Raw genomic sequence first — 13,366 nt, 5'->3', positions numbered from 1 at the left:
GAGGGAGTTCCAGAAGAAGGCCAGGATGTCATTTTGAGGGAGTATGTGACCAGAACTCGTCCCGTTGCTTTTGGGGTTCTATGGGCTACACGTAGGAATCTTTGGTGGTGGCACCTGATGTTGGGGGATCCGGAGTCACACCCAGACCTGCTCCACAGGCCTCCTTTTACTTTTCTCTTCGGATTCATTATGTTTAAAAAGTGTCTCTTATCTCTATGATTGCATTTTCTTTTCTCTCTCTTTTCAAGCAGATGATGGGAGTCCAAGTATTAAGGTGACATGTGTTGCCCGTGCCCCCCTCCCCCCTGTGTTCTTATTCATTTACCTCTGATGTTGTTCCAGCGTATTGTGGGGGTACCAATGTTAAGGTCGGGTACGTTGCCCTCTCCCAGCCTCCCCCCTCCGGTCAGAGCCTCAAGTGCGCCCATCCCCCAGTCGGTGCGCACCCACCCCATTCCTAATGGAGGTGTATGCCCATCCCTTCCCCCCACCCGCCCGACACCCACCCGATGAAGGTGATTCCTCTGTGTCCACTTAGGTGTCCATCGGTTCGTACCCATTTGCTGGTGAGCGCGAGCACGTGGTGCTCGTGTGTCCATTCTTGGGCTACCTGGCTTACTGGAACGGGTTCCAGCTCTGGCCAGGAGAACCACGAGAGGTGCCCTCTCACCGCTGCTCCTCCTAGCTGAATAGCACTCCGTGGTGTCCACGCGCCACGGTGGCCTGCGGGGGACGTGCCCCCACTGTGGGGCGGGCGCCCAGCCTGGTGTCTTCTCTGAGGCCCCGTGGCTGCTTTTCCCCCCCGCAAGGGGAGAGCCGCGGAGGTGGGGACCGCCTCCTCGTGGGGACGTACACCCAGCTCTCCACGTCGGATTCCGGGGCTCTCTGTCCTGCCAGAAGGCCCAGCTGGCCTGCGGGTCCTTAGAGTGGCAAAAACATCCGAAAACTGAGATTGAGGGTCCGGTGGTTGTCTGCACTTTTGTGCTGGGCACCCCAGGGAGGCCCGGGGGCTGGCTGGACAACGCGGTCTGCTGGGCAGGGGGGGGGTTTGGAGGAGCAACTGATGCCCTTTGCACTTTGGGTAGCAAGTGTCTGAGGTGTCTCTGAGCCCTGCGCCATGTCGGGGGGGGGTGGGGGGGTGGGAGTTCCGGGGGGTGGAGGAGCAGGAGGAGGAGGAGGAGGAGGTGGGAAGGGCCGTGGCCTGCAGTCGTGTTCCCGGGGTGGCTTCTTCCACAGGCTGCTTGGCCTGGGCTCCCTGCACCTGGGCCTTTGGAGGACTGGCCCTGTGCTTGCCAACTCGTGGGTCGATGGGCACTCGGGTCGCTTCCAGGTCTTTGCGATTGTGACTTGTGCCCTGACTCTAACCCTAACCCTTACCCAGCCCATCTCCTCCTCGGCCCCTGCCTGACTGACTCCTTCCCGCCCGGCCTGTCACCTGTCACCGTCCTCTGCCCCTGCCTGACACGCTCCTCCCCGCCCGGGCCGTCACCGTCCTCGGCCCCTGCCTGACGGGGCTCCTCCGTCGCCTGGGCCTTCCAAGGGCTTGGTGTGGACGCTGGTTTCAGGACGCCCTCCCAGGAACCCGGTAGCAGGGCGGCCGCAGCGTCTCGCGCCACCCAACCGTCCGCCGGCCGGCGGCCGGCGCTAAGTGGCCTGCGGGGGACGTGCCCCCACTGTGGGGCGGGCGCCCAGCCTGGTGTCTTCTCTGAGGCCCCGTGGCTGCTTTTCCCCCCCGCAAGGGGAGAGCCGCGGAGGTGGGGACCGCCTCCTCGTGGGGACGTACACCCAGCTCTCCACGTCGGATTCCGGGGCTCTCTGTCCTGCCAGAAGGCCCAGCTGGCCTGCGGGTCCTTAGAGTGGCAAAAACATCCGAAAACTGAGATTGAGGGTCCGGTGGTTGTCTGCACTTTTGTGCTGGGCACCCCAGGGAGGCCCGGGGGCTGGCTGGACAACGCGGTCTGCTGGGCAGGGGGAGGGGTGTGGAGGAGCAACTGATGCCCTTTGCACTTTGGGTAGCAAGTGTCTGAGGTGTCTCTGAGCCCTGCGCCATGTCGGGGGGTGGGGTGGGGGGGTGGGAGGTCGGGGGGGGTGGAGGAGCAGGAGGAGGAGGAGGAGGAGGTGGGAAGGGCCGTGGCCTGCAGTCGTGTTCCCGGGGTGGCTTCTTCCACAGGCTGCTTGGCCTGGGCTCCCTGCACCTGGGCCTTTGGAGGACTGGCCCTGTGCTTGCCAACGCTTCCCCTGCAGGGACCCAGAGCTGGGAGGTTGCATCTCTCAGCCCTGGGTCGGGCAGAGCCCCAGCGGGCCATGCCCACAACCTCTCTCAGCACGGGTCCCCCAGAAGGCTCCTTTGGGACCAGGATTCTCTTGCGGGTGACTCTTTAAGGTCTGGCCCCTGGATGGAGGGGCACCAGGAGTAGAGGAGCAGGAAGGGGAAGGGGGTGGCCATGCGAGGGGACACTTTCAGGCCAAGTCCCAGCTTCAGCCTGATCCTCCTGGGAACCCCGGGGTGTACGTCACACCTCCTGGTTGTCCCGCTCTGAGACAAGGGCTCTGAGACAAGGAGCCGGGCTGCGCATTCCCCCAGCAGCCAGTCGTGGGCTGAGGACACCTGGGGCGTTGGGAACTCCCTGGCTTCTCCTTAACATCTGGAGCTGCTTGTGAATCGTGCCGCCACACACACCCGAGTGCAGGTGTCTTCTGCACAGACTGCGGGCCTCGCTCTTCTGAATGCCGCTAGCTCGCCACCCACCCACGGGTGAACCTGGTCAGGGTACTTTCTCTCGGGGGCAGACTCTGATCCTGGCGGGCTACCGGTGTTTCTGTTTGCTCGTTTCTTTCTTCCATTTCGGGAAAGGCTTCCTTACTGGGTGTGGAAATCTCCAATGCCTTTCCTCGCCTATTCTGTCAGCTTTAAAATTCTCTTTCAGTTGCCACCCTCACAGATGGATTAGGAAACTCTTTCCGGTGCACTCATTAGTGAAATGACCTCAATGAAGCTGGAATCCAATATCTAATCGCCGAGTTTTAGCGAGTCCACACGCCAGGGTGGTCGGGGTCCAATGCAGCCCCGGCCAGGCCCAGGCCCCTTGGACTGGGCCACAGGAGGACACAGAGGAGAGTCCCGGCCCCCACGGTCGCGTTGCCGGCAGTTCTCCAAGGGCTTGGGCGTTTTCCAGAGGTAGGAGATGGAGGGGACTGATTTCTTCAGCGCCCCACAAACCACGCCACCCCACCCATGGGACACATCCCTAGAGAGAGAGAGAGACGCCCCATACACTCGCTCCCCTCCCCCATGCGCTGTGCCCCAGCCAGGGCCCGGGGGAATAGGCGGCAGCCCACACACAGGGTGGGGGGCGCAGCTGAAAGGGGTTGTCAGGGATGGCGGACCCTGCCTGGGGTCAAAGGGCGGGCGACCCGCGCGTGCGCAATCGGCGGCGGCGGCGGCGGCGGCGGCCACGAGCTGGGGGTGGGCCAGGCGAGGAGAGGAAGGGGGCTGGAAGGTCTCCACCTTGGCGAGTCCAGCCGTGGAGGCGCATCTTGTGTGAGTGTGAGTGAGTGAGTGTGAGTGTGAGTGTGTGTGTGTGTGTGTGTGTGTATAGAGAGACAGCCCCCCACCCCGGCCCGCCGCTCCCTGCCCGCCCCGCCCCGCCCCGCCTGTCACCCCCGTCCCTCGGAGCCCGCCGGACCCGGCCGGTGAACTCAACAGGCCCGGCCCGGTGCGGGTCAGCGCCGGCGCGGGGCCTGGGGCGGGGGGAGGAGGCGGCGGGGAAGCGCAGAGAGGCTCGGCTTCTTGAGCGGGGCAGGGGCGCCCTCCGCCGTCTAGGGCCACACCACCCTGAACGCGCCCGATCTCGTCTGGTCTCGGAAGCTAAGCAGGGTCGGGCCTGGTTAGTACTTGGATGGGAGACCGCCTGGGAATACCGGGTGCCGTAGGCTTCTTCTTTTTTTTTTTTTTGTTTTGCCTCTTGTTCTGTCCCCTTTCTGGGAGCGAGTCGGCGGCCCGGGGTGGGGGTCACCCCCACCCTCAGCGCCCGCCGCGGTGCCTGGCGCCCCAGCCCGCACCGTGGGGCCTCCTCTTGTCCCAAGCCGCGACACCGCCGTCACGCGGCAGCATGCGTGGCTTCTGGACTGTCAGGTCTCAGACCAAAGGTCTGCTCTGTGGGAACCGACACGCTGGAGGAAACCTTGAGAGTCTGAGAGGGGAGGGAGTTCCAGAAGAAGGCCAGGATGTCATTTTGAGGGAGTATGTGACCAGAACTCGTCCCGTTGCTTTTGGGGTTCTATGGGCTACACGTAGGAATCTTTGGTGGTGGCACCTGATGTTGGGGGATCCGGAGTCACACCCAGACCTGCTCCACAGGCCTCCTTTTACTTTTCTCTTCGGATTCATTATGTTTAAAAAGTGTCTCTTATCTCTATGATTGCATTTTCTTTTCTCTCTCTTTTCAAGCAGATGATGGGAGTCCAAGTATTAAGGTGACATGTGTTGCCCGTGCCCCCCTCCCCCCTGTGTTCTTATTCATTTACCTCTGATGTTGTTCCAGCGTATTGTGGGGGTACCAATGTTAAGGTCGGGTACGTTGCCCTCTCCCAGCCTCCCCCCTCCGGTCAGAGCCTCAAGTGCGCCCATCCCCCAGTCGGGGCGCACCCACCCCATTCCTAATGGAGGTGTATGCCCATCCCCTCCCCCCACCCGCCCGACACCCACCCGATGAAGGTGATTCCTCTGTGTCCACTTAGGTGTCCATCGGTTCGTACCCATTTGCTGGTGAGCGCGAGCACGTGGTGCTCGTGTGTCCATTCTTGGGCTACCTGGCTTACTGGAACGGGTTCCAGCTCTGGCCAGGAGAACCACGAGAGGTGCCCTCTCACCGCTGCTCCTCCTAGCTGAATAGCACTCCGTGGTGTCCACGCGCCACATTTCATTTACGCACTCGTGGGTCGATGGGCACTCGGGTCGCTTCCAGGTCTTTGCGATTGTGACTTGTGCCCTGACTCTAACCCTAACCCTTACCCAGCCCGTCTCCTCCTCGGCCCCTGCCTGACTGACTCCTTCCCGCCCGGCCTGTCACCTGTCACCGTCCTCTGCCCCTGCCTGACACGCTCCTCCCCGCCCGGGCCGTCACCGTCCTCGGCCCCTGCCTGACGGGGCTCCTCCGTCGCCTGGGCCTTCCAAGGGCTTGGTGTGGACGCTGGTTCCAGGACGCCCTCCCAGGAACCCGGTAGCAGGGCGGCCGCAGCGTCTCGCGCCACCCAACCGTCCGCCGGCCGGCGGCCGTCGCTAAGTGGCCTGCGGGGGACGTGCCCCCACTGTGGGGCGGGCGCCCAGCCTGGTGTCTTCTCTGAGGCCCCGTGGCTGCTTTTCCCCCCCGCAAGGGGAGAGCCGCGGAGGTGGGGACCGCCTCCTCGTGGGGACGTACACCCAGCTCTCCACGTCGGATTCCGGGGCTCTCTGTCCTGCCAGAAGGCCCAGCTGGCCTGCGGGTCCTTAGAGTGGCAAAAACATCCGAAAACTGAGATTGAGGGTCCGGTGGTTGTCTGCACTTTTGTGCTGGGCACCCCAGGGAGGCCCGGGGGCTGGCTGGACAACGCGGTCTGCTGGGCAGGGGGGGGGGGTTTGGAGGAGCAACTGATGCCCTTTGCACTTTGGGTAGCAAGTGTCTGAGGTGTCTCTGAGCCCTGCGCCATGTCGGGGGGTGGGGTGGGGGGGTGGGAGGTCGGGGGGGGGTGGAGGAGCAGGAGGAGGAGGAGGAGGAGGTGGGAAGGGCCGTGGCCTGCAGTCGTGTTCCCGGGGTGGCTTCTTCCACAGGCTGCTTGGCCTGGGCTCCCTGCACCTGGGCCTTTGGAGGACTGGCCCTGTGCTTGCCAACGCTTCCCCTGCAGGGACCCAGAGCTGGGAGGTTGCATCTCTCAGCCCTGGGTCGGGCAGAGCTTCAGCGGGCCATGCCCACAACCTCTCTCAGCACGGGTCCCCCAGAAGGCTCCTTTGGGACCAGGATTCTCTTGCGGGTGACTCTTTAAGGTCTGGCCCCTGGATGGAGGGGCACCAGGAGTAGAGGAGCAGGAAGGGGAAGGGGGTGGCCATGCGAGGGGACACTTTCAGGCCAAGTCCCAGCTTCAGCCTGATCCTCCTGGGAACCCCGGGGTGTACGTCACACCTCCTGGTTGTCCCGCTCTGAGACAAGGGCTCTGAGACAAGGAGCCGGGCTTCGCATTCCCCCAGCAGCCAGTCGTGGGCTGAGGACACCTGGGGCGTTGGGAACTCCCTGGCTTCTCCTTGGCTTAACATCTGGAGCTGCTTGTGAATCGTGCCGCCACACACACCCGAGTGCAGGTGTCTTCGGCACAGACTGCGGGCCTCGCTCTTCTGAATGCCGCTAGCTCGCCACCCACCCACGGGTGAACCTGGTCAGGGTACTTTCTCTCGGGGGCAGACTCTGATCCTGGCGGGCTACCGGTGTTTCTGTTTGCTCGTTTCTTTCTTCCATTTCGGGAAAGGCTTCCTTACTGGGTGTGGAAATCTCCTATGCCTTTCCTCGCCTATTCTGTCAGCTTTAAAATTCTCTTTCAGTTGCCACCCTCACAGATGGATTAGGAAACTCTTTCCGGTGCACTCATTAGTGAAATGACCTCAATGAAGCTGGAATCCAATATCTAATCGCCGATTTTTAGCGAGTCCACACGCCAGGGTGGTCGGGGTCCAATGCAGCCCCGGCCAGGCCCAGGCCCCTTGGACTGGGCCACAGGAGGACACAGAGGAGGGTCCCGGCCCCCACGGTCGCGTTGCCGGCAGTTCTCCAAGGGCTTGGGCGTTTTCCAGAGGTAGGAGATGGAGGGGACTGATTTCTTCAGCGCCCCACAAACCACGCCACCCCACCCATGGGACACATCCCTAGAGAGAGAGAGAGACGCCCCATACACTCGCTCCCCTCCCCCATGCGCTGTGCCCCAGCCCGGGCCCAGGGGAATAGGCGGCAGCCCACCCACAGGGTGGGGGGCGCAGCTGAAAGGGGTTGTCGGGGAGGGCGGCCCCTGCCTGGGGTCAAAGGGCGGGCGACCCGCGCGTGCGCAATCGGCGGCGGCGGCGGCGGCGGCCACGAGCTGGGGGTGGGCCAGGCGAGGAGAGGAAGGGGGCTGGAAGGTCTCCACCTTGGCGAGTCCAGCCGTGGAGGCGCATCTTGTGTGAGTGTGAGTGAGTGAGTGTGAGTGTGAGTGTGTGTGTGTGTGTGTGTGTGTATAGAGAGACAGCCCCCCACCCCGGCCCGCCGCTCCCTGCCCGCCCCGCCCCGCCCCGCCTGTCACCCCCGTCCCTCGGAGCCCGCCGGACCCGGCCGGTGAACTCAACAGGCCCGGCCCGGTGCGGGTCAGCGCCGGCGCGGGGCCTGGGGCGGGGGGAGGAGGCGGCGGGGAAGCGCAGAGAGGCTCGGCTTCTTGAGCGGGGCAGGGGCGCCCTCCGCCGTCTAGGGCCACACCACCCTGAACGCGCCCGATCTCGTCTGGTCTCGGAAGCTAAGCAGGGTCGGGCCTGGTTAGTACTTGGATGGGAGACCGCCTGGGAATACCGGGTGCCGTAGGCTTCTTCTTTTTTTTTTTTTTGTTTTGCCTCTTGTTCTGTCCCCTTTCTGGGAGCGAGTCGGCGGCCCGGGGTGGGGGTCACCCCCACCCTCAGCGCCCGCCGCGGTGCCTGGCGCCCCAGCCCGCACCGTGGGGCCTCCTCTTGTCCCAAGCCGCGACACCGCCGTCACGCGGCAGCATGCGTGGCTTCTGGACTGTCAGGTCTCAGACCAAAGGTCTGCTCTGTGGGAACCGACACGCTGGAGGAAACCTTGAGAGTCTGAGAGGGGAGGGAGTTCCAGAAGAAGGCCAGGATGTCATTTTGAGGGAGTATGTGACCAGAACTCGTCCCGTTGCTTTTGGGGTTCTATGGGCTACACGTAGGAATCTTTGGTGGTGGCACCTGATGTTGGGGGATCCGGAGTCACACCCAGACCTGCTCCACAGGCCTCCTTTTACTTTTCTCTTCGGATTCATTATGTTTAAAAAGTGTCTCTTATCTCTATGATTGCATTTTCTTTTCTCTCTCTTTTCAAGCAGATGATGGGAGTCCAAGTATTAAGGTGACATGTGTTGCCCGTGCCCCCCTCCCCCCTGTGTTCTTATTCATTTACCTCTGATGTTGTTCCAGCGTATTGTGGGGGTACCAATGTTAAGGTCGGGTACGTTGCCCTCTCCCAGCCTCCCCCCTCAGGTCAGAGCCTCAAGTGCGCCCATCCCCCAGTCGGGGCGCACCCACCCCATTCCTAATGGAGGTGTATGCCCATCCCCTCCCCCCACCCGCCCGACACCCACCCGATGAAGGTGATTCCTCTGTGTCCACTTAGGTGTCCATCGGTTCGTACCCATTTGCTGGTGAGCGCGAGCACGTGGTGCTCGTGTGTCCATTCTTGGGCTACCTGGCTTACTGGAACGGGTTCCAGCTCTGGCCAGGAGAACCACGAGAGGTGCCCCCTCACCGCTGCTCCTCCTAGCTGAATAGCACTCCGTGGTGTCCACGCGCCACATTTCATTTACGCACTCGTGGGTCGATGGGCACTCGGGTCGCTTCCAGGTCTTTGCGATTGTGACTTGTGCCCTGACTCTAACCCTAACCCTTACCCAGCCCGTCTCCTCCTCGGCCCCTGCCTGACTGACTCCTTCCCGCCCGGCCTGTCACCTGTCACCGTCCTCTGCCCCTGCCTGACACGCTCCTCCCCGCCCGGGCCGTCACCGTCCTCGGCCCCTGCCTGACGGGGCTCCTCCGTCGCCTGGGCCTTCCAAGGGCTTGGTGTGGACGCTGGTTCCAGGACGCCCTCCCAGGAACCCGGTAGCAGGGCGGCCGCAGCGTCTCGCGCCACCCAACCGTCCGCCGGCCGGCGGCCGTCGCTAAGTGGCCTGCGGGGGACGTGCCCCCACTGTGGGGCGGGCGCCCAGCCTGGTGTCTTCTCTGAGGCCCCGTGGCTGCTTTTCCCCCCCCGCAAGGGGAGAGCCGCGGAGGTGGGGACCGCCTCCTCGTGGGGACGTACACCCAGCTCTCCACGTCGGATTCCGGGGCTCTCTGTCCTGCCAGAAGGCCCAGCTGGCCTGCGGGTCCTTAGAGTGGCAAAAACATCCGAAAACTGAGATTGAGGGTCCGGTGGTTGTCTGCACTTTTGTGCTGGGCACCCCAGGGAGGCCCGGGGGCTGGCTGGACAACGCGGTCTGCTGGGCAGGGGGGGGGGTTTGGAGGAGCAACTGATGCCCTTTGCACTTTGGGTAGCAAGTGTCTGAGGTGTCTCTGAGCCCTGCGCCATGTCGGGGGGTGGGGTGGGGGGGTGGGAGGTCGGGGGGTGGTGGAGGAGCAGGAGGAGGAGGAGGAGGAGGTGGGAAGGGCCGTGGCCTGCAGTCGTGTTCCCGGGGTGGCTTCTTCCACAGGCTGCTTGGCCTGGGCTCCCTGCACCTGGGCCTTTGGAGGACTGGCCCTGTGCTTGCCAATGCTTCCCCTGCAGGGACCCAGAGCTGGGAGGTTGCATCTCTCAGCCCTGGGTCGGGCAGAGCCCCAGCGGGCCATGCCCACAACCTCTCTCAGCACGGGTCCCCCAGAAGGCTCCTTTGGGACCAGGATTCTCTTGCGGGTGACTCTTTAAGGTCTGGCCCCTGGATGGAGGGGCACCAGGAGTAGAGGAGCAGGAAGGGGAAGGGGGTGGCCATGCGAGGGGACACTTTCAGGCCAAGTCCCAGCTTCAGCCTGATCCTCCTGGGAACCCCGGGGTGTACGTCACACCTCCTGGTTGTCCCGCTCTGAGACAAGGGCTCTGAGACAAGGAGCCGGGCTTCGCATTCCCCCAGCAGCCAGTCGTGGGCTGAGGACACCTGGGGCGTTGGGAACTCCCTGGCTTCTCCTTGGCTTAACATCTGGAGCTGCTTGTGAATCGTGCCGCCACACACACCCGAGTGCAGGTGTCTTCTGCACAGACTGCGGGCCTCGCTCTTCTGAATGCCGCTAGCTCGCCACCCACCCACGGGTGAACCTGGTCAGGGTACTTTCTCTCGGGGGCAGACTCTGATCCTGGCGGGCTACCGGTGTTTCTGTTTGCTCGTTTCTTTCTTCCATTTCGGGAAAGGCTTCCTTACTGGGTGTGGAAATCTCCAATGCCTTTCCTCGCCTATTCTGTCAGCTTTAAAATTCTCTTTCAGTTGCCACCCTCACAGATGGATTAGGAAACTCTTTCCGGTGCACTCATTAGTGAAATGACCTCAATGAAGCTGGAATCCAATATCTAATCGCCGAGTTTTAGCGAGTCCACACGCCAGGGTGGTCGGGGTCCAATGCAGCCCCGGCCAGGCCCAGGCCCCTTGGACTGGGCCACAGGAGGACACAGAGGAGGGTCCCGGCCCCCACGGTCGCGTTGCCGGCAGTTCTCCAAGGGCTTGGGCGTTTTCCAGAGGTAGGAGATGGAGGGGACTGATTTCTTCAGCGCCCCACAAACCACGCCACCCCACCCATGGGACACATCCCTAGAGAGAGAGAGAGACGCCCCATACACTCGCTCCCCTCCCCCATGCGCTGTGCCCCAGCCAGGGCCCGGGGGAATAGGCGGCAGCCCACACACAGGGTGGGGGGCGCAGCTGAAAGGGGTTGTCAGGGATGGCGGACCCTGCCTGGGGTCAAAGGGCGGGCGACCCGCGCGTGCGCAATCGGCGGCGGCGGCGGCGGCGGCGGCCACGAGCTGGGGGTGGGCCAGGCGAGGAGAGGAAGGGGGCTGGAAGGTCTCCACCTTGGCGAGTCCAGCCGTGGAGGCGCATCTTGTGTGAGTGTGAGTGAGTGAGTGTGAGTGTGAGTGTGTGTGTGTGTGTGTGTGTGTATAGAGAGACAGCCCCCCACCCCGGCCCGCCGCTCCCTGCCCGCCCCGCCCCGCCCCGCCTGTCACCCCCGTCCCTCGGAGCCCGCCGGACCCGGCCGGTGAACTCAACAGGCCCGGCCCGGTGGGGGTCAGCGCCGGCGCGGGGCCTGGGGCGGGGGGAGGAGGCGGCGGGGAAGCGCAGAGAGGCTCGGCTTCTTGAGCGGGGCAGGGGCGCCCTCCGCCGTCTAGGGCCACACCACCCTGAACGCGCCCGATCTCGTCTGGTCTCGGAAGCTAAGCAGGGTCGGGCCTGGTTAGTACTTGGATGGGAGACCGCCTGGGAATACCGGGTGCCGTAGGCTTCTTCTTTTTTTTTTTTTTGTTTTGCCTCTTGTTCTGTCCCCTTTCTGGGAGCGAGTCGGCGGCCCGGGGTGGGGGTCACCCCCACCCTCAGCGCCCGCCGCGGTGCCTGGCGCCCCAGCCCGCACCGTGGGGCCTCCTCTTGTCCCAAGCCGCGACACCGCCGTCACGCGGCAGCATGCGTGGCTTCTGGACTGTCAGGTCTCAGACCAAAGGTCTGCTCTGTGGGAACCGACACGCTGGAGGAAACCTTGAGAGTCTGAGAGGGGAGGGAGTTCCAGAAGAAGGCCAGGATGTCATTTTGAGGGAGTATGTGACCAGAACTCGTCCCGTTGCTTTTGGGGTTCTATGGGCTACACGTAGGAATCTTTGGTGGTGGCACCTGATGTTGGGGGATCCGGAGTCACACCCAGACCTGCTCCACAGGCCTCCTTTTACTTTTCTCTTCGGATTCATTATGTTTAAAAAGTGTCTCTTATCTCTATGATTGCATTTTCTTTTCTCTCTCTTTTCAAGCAGATGATGGGAGTCCAAGTATTAAGGTGACATGTGTTGCCCGTGCCCCCCTCCCCCCTGTGTTCTTATTCATTTACCTCTGATGTTGTTCCAGCGTATTGTGGGGGTACCAATGTTAAGGTCGGGTACGTTGCCCTCTCCCAGCCTCCCCCCTCCGGTCAGAGCCTCAAGTGCGCCCATCCCCCAGTCGGGGCGCACCCACCCCATTCCTAATGGAGGTGTATGCCCATCCCCTCCCCCCACCCGCCCGACACCCACCCGATGAAGGTGATTCCTCTGTGTCCACTTAGGTGTCCATCGGTTCGTACCCATTTGCTGGTGAGCGCGAGCACGTGGTGCTCGTGTGTCCATTCTTGGGCTACCTGGCTTACTGGAACGGGTTCCAGCTCTGGCCAGGAGAACCACGAGAGGTGCCCTCTCACCGCTGCTCCTCCTAGCTGAATAGCACTCCGTGGTGTCCACGCGCCACATTTCATTTACGCACTCGTGGGTCGATGGGCACTCGGGTCGCTTCCAGGTCTTTGCGATTGTGACTTGTGCCCTGACTCTAACCCTAACCCTTACCCAGCCCGTCTCCTCCTCGGCCCCTGCCTGACTGACTCCTTCCCGCCCGGCCTGTCACCTGTCACCGTCCTCTGCCCCTGCCTGACACGCTCCTCCCCGCCCGGGCCGTCACCGTCCTCGGCCCCTGCCTGACGGGGCTCCTCCGTCGCCTGGGCCTTCCAAGGGCTTGGTGTGGACGCTGGTTCCAGGACGCCCTCCCAGGAACCCGGTAGCAGGGCGGCCGCAGCGTCTCGCGCCACCCAACCGTCCGCCGGCCGGCGGCCGTCGCTAAGTGGCCTGCGGGGGACGTGCCCCCACTGTGGGGCGGGCGCCCAGCCTGGTGTCTTCTCTGAGGCCCCGTGGCTGCTTTTCCCCCCCGCAAGGGGAGAGCCGCGGAGGTGGGGACCGCCTCCTCGTGGGGACGTACACCCAGCTCTCCACGTCGGATTCCGGGGCTCTCTGTCCTGCCAGAAGGCCCAGCTGGCCTGCGGGTCCTTAGAGTGGCAAAAACATCCGAAAACTGAGATTGAGGGTCCGGTGGTTGTCTGCACTTTTGTGCTGGGCACCCCAGGGAGGCCCGGGGGCTGGCTGGACAACGCGGTCTGCTGGGCAGGGGGGGGGGGTTTGGAGGAGCAACTGATGCCCTTTGCACTTTGGGTAGCAAGTGTCTGAGGTGTCTCTGAGCCCTGCGCCATGTCGGGGGGTGGGGTGGGGGGGTGGGAGGTCGGGGGGGGGGTGGAGGAGCAGGAGGAGGAGGAGGAGGAGGTGGGAAGGGCCGTGGCCTGCAGTCGTGTTCCCGGGGTGGCTTCTTCCACAGGCTGCTTGGCCTGGGCTCCCTGCACCTGGGCCTTTGGAGGACTGGCCCTGTGCCTCCCAACGCTTCCCCTGCAGGGACCCAGAGCTGGGAGGTTGCATCTCTCAGCCCTGGGTCGGGCAGAGCTTCAGCGGGCCATGCCCACAACCTCTCTCAGCACGGGTCCCCCAGAAGGCTCCTTTGGGACCAGGATTCTCTTGCGGGTGACTCTTTAAGGTCTGGCCCCTGGATGGAGGGGCACCAGGAGTAGAGGAGCAGGAAGGGGAAGGGGGTG

The 13,366-nt window shown here is 63.5% G+C and overlaps 3 non-coding genes across 3 annotated transcripts; all 3 read left to right on the top strand.

Annotated features, from left to right (window-relative positions):
- The first annotated feature begins 3,817 nt into the window (after nucleotides 1–3,817).
- On the top strand, nucleotides 3,818–3,936 carry LOC142865183 (5S ribosomal RNA). The gene has a single exon (XR_012915486.1). It is a non-coding gene; the product is annotated as a 5S ribosomal RNA (ribosomal RNA).
- Nucleotides 3,937–7,458: 3,522 nt separating this feature from the next.
- Nucleotides 7,459–7,577, top strand: LOC142865182 (5S ribosomal RNA). Its single transcript, XR_012915485.1, has one exon. It is a non-coding gene; the product is annotated as a 5S ribosomal RNA (ribosomal RNA).
- A 3,525-nt stretch (nucleotides 7,578–11,102) lies between these two features.
- On the top strand, nucleotides 11,103–11,221 carry LOC142865181 (5S ribosomal RNA). Its single transcript, XR_012915484.1, has one exon. It is a non-coding gene; the product is annotated as a 5S ribosomal RNA (ribosomal RNA).
- The last annotated feature ends 2,145 nt before the right edge of the window (nucleotides 11,222–13,366 follow it).

Source organism: Microcebus murinus, chromosome 28, assembly GCF_040939455.1.
Source record: "Microcebus murinus isolate Inina chromosome 28, M.murinus_Inina_mat1.0, whole genome shotgun sequence".
NCBI lineage: Eukaryota > Metazoa > Chordata > Mammalia > Primates > Cheirogaleidae > Microcebus > Microcebus murinus.
This window is presented reverse-complemented; position numbering and strand designations above follow the sequence as displayed.